Consider the following 3,171-nt stretch of genomic DNA (forward strand, 5'->3'; position numbering starts at 1 on the left):
CCTTCGGCTCTGTTAGCACATTCACGGTACCCAATAAATTGGGAACCGATGCGGAGAAGATCCTTGATCATAGGCTGTTCAACGTGAACACAGTAAGAGAAACATCGGCATGAAAAAGAGAAAAGGTGTGACAAAACAAAATAAGAAAAATATAGATGTCGACAAACTTACATCATCTAAGAGCGAGTAGGCCATTTAACCGCCCAACTGAGGGGCAGGATCAACAATCTTTTCCACCCTTGCCCTTTTTGGTGAAGGGGCACGGGGGCTTGATGGCGGAGTAGTGGTGACGACGTTTTGTTGAGGAGGCGACGTTTCTTCTCCTTCAACTAGCGTGTCTGAGGCAAGTACAGTACGTGACGTGCTTGTCCGAGGAGCCACGTCAGTAACTGGTACTTCTTCCTCCTCATCTCTGTTGATCAAAAAATCGGCAGTATAAAAAGCAAGACAAGATAAATATGTCGAGTACAAGAATAGAGAGAGATAAAGACGACTTACGAGCTGACGAGGGATTCAACATAAGGATCGTAAGCTGCCTTCGGATGGGAAGGAACAACTTCTTTAGCCTTAGAGGTGCCAGAATCCTCGGCATCAGTTCTTTTCCTTTTGTTCCTTGGAGAAACAGCAGGAGGAAGGGACTGCGTTGACTCACTGGCTTCAGACTCAACTTCTTTTTCATGAGAAGCTGCAGATTTGTGAGAACCCGCGACTTCACTTTCAGAATGTAAGAGCCTTGAGTATCTTCGGCAACGATGGCCATTTCTTCGACTTCTCCACCCTCGTGAAGAGGGGGAAGGGAAGTCATAGTAGGATGGTTCTCAGAAAAATAGTGACAAAAAGGAAATTAAAGAGAAGACAATACAATGAGATGCAGAACAAGATAAAAACTCGGGAAGACAAAATACCTCGGGGAGTGGATTGGTGGAGCTGTACGGTTCCACGCGACTTGGGGAAGGAATTGGGTCTTTGCCCTGACGAGAAAGTCTTCGAAGCAACTTCTCGAAGTCCTTGGTGGACAGATCATTGGAGATTCTGTTGGCGTCATTTTTACCAGAGTACGTCCAAAGGGGATTTTTGCGAGCCTGAAGAGGCTGCACTCTAATCTTAAGGAAGTAGGCAGTGATTTGAACACCAGACAGCTCCTTGCCTCGAGTGTTTTGAAGTTGATGAATACGAGACATGAGTGCCTCTGTCGCCTTTTTCTCTTCCTCAGAAGCCTCGGCATCCCAGGAGCGGCGGCGCTGGATTTTGGCACTTCCGTCGAAGGGGATTATGTTGTGCTCAACGGAGTTGGCACTTTCTTCGTGAATGTAGAGCCACTTTTTGCGCCATCCTTGGACAGAATCGGGAAACTTGACGTCGAAGTAGTCGACATCAGTACGGACACAGATAACAACGCCACCTATGTTATAAGTGGCGTTGTGGGAGCCATTGCGGCGGAGGCAGAAAATGCGTTTCCACAGAGCCCAATTGGGAGGGATTCCGAGGAAACATTCGCAAAGCGTAATGAAAATAGAAATATGAAGGATTGAGTTGGGGTCAACTGGTGCGCTTGAATCCCATAAACAAAAAGAAGGCCGCGGAGGAAATCGTGGATTGGGGTCGAAAGGCCGCGGATTAGATGATCAACAAAACTAACCCGGTACTCCATTGGAGGATTGGGGTAGCTTTCTTCGCTAGGGAAGCGGATGGCGCCTTCTTTCTTCATGAGGCCAAGCCTCTTCAGCGTGTTGGTGTCTTGGTTGGAGATTTTGGATCTCTCCCACTCAAGATCCTCGGCGGCCATCTTGGATTCTGGGGTGCTGTGGCGAGTCAGACGCGCGCGCGGTGGCATCAACGGCAATGGGCAAAGCAATGTGTGTGCGTGCGGAAGATTGGAGAGAGTTGGGCGCAGGGGGAGTTTTGCGAAGAGGAACAGGTGAGCGGCGCAAGCGAGGGGATGAACGGAGGTTGAAGAAAGGTTTATATAAGACTCGGGTGAGGCAGTGTGCCGTTGGATGAAGAAATCGTGTGGTGAGAATGGATCTTCTAGATACAAGGGCAAAACAGTATTTTTACTGAGATAGGCGTTACCGTACGTGCGCCAGGAAAAGCGGAGGACGTGTGTCCCCCACTTGCACGACGTGTCAACATGGTAGAAACAATGGACCCACAGAGCAGAAAAATTACGACTATTCGAGAAGGATGAAGTAAATTTGATTAAGGGAAGCATGTCGACAAGATAAATAAAAGAAGATTGGCGACAGAAAGAATTATTCAATACTTCGGGAGCCTTTGACCAAATACAAGTTTTTGCCCAAATGCTCGGGGGCTACTTTGGAAAAAAGTAAAATTTCGAGTATGACAATATAGAAATTGTGGGAGCCTACAACCAAGCACAAGTCCTTGGCTGTAGCCTCGGGGGCTACTCCCATCGGGAGCGCTGTTCGCGCACCCGAGAGATTAAAAAAAAAAGAAGAAGAAGAAAGAGATCATATTGGGAAATAATGACAATATAGCGACAAGGTGGACTAAAATGTCGAGCCTACAACCAAGCACAAGTTCTTGGTTGTAGCCTCGGGGGCTACTCCCATCGGGAACGCTGTTCGCGTGCCCGATGAAGTTAACAAAGGAAAAATAGAAAAGCAAGAGAGTATATTTCGAGTTATAGTTAACTCTACATATACTCCCATCGGGAGAGTAACATAAGTCATATGTGACTCGATAAAATGTGCCATTCCAACAGCCGGAAAAGCACTCGACAATATATTCTCGTAACGCCGAAGTTGCGATCAATTTCTGAATGCCGCAAATCTGCGAAGGTAAGACCCCAGATCCGTTCTGCTGGGCGTGGCATCGCCAAAGACTGCGCTCTGCTACCTTTATCCGTATCAGCAGATACGAAGAAAAATCCTAACGGACGCGTTAGGTACCCGATAAATTTGACTGGGACTCGACAGAATGGTAAGACCTTAAGCGGCACCTGTCGAAGTTTACACCAGTATCCCGAGATCATGTCCAGGGACGTGATTTTGAAGTAGGTTTTTGCGGATTGCCACTAGAGCAGTTAACTAGTACCTGATCCGTCAGATGAACTAGCCCCAACTACCATTATCCCTGTACAATATAGAATTTTATGTGAAGAAGTATAAAAAAGTTAAAGCTTCCGAATAAAAATAAACAGTGGAGATT

Source organism: Lolium perenne, chromosome 3 (genome assembly GCF_019359855.2).
Source record: "Lolium perenne isolate Kyuss_39 chromosome 3, Kyuss_2.0, whole genome shotgun sequence".
Taxonomy (NCBI): domain Eukaryota; kingdom Viridiplantae; phylum Streptophyta; class Magnoliopsida; order Poales; family Poaceae; genus Lolium; species Lolium perenne.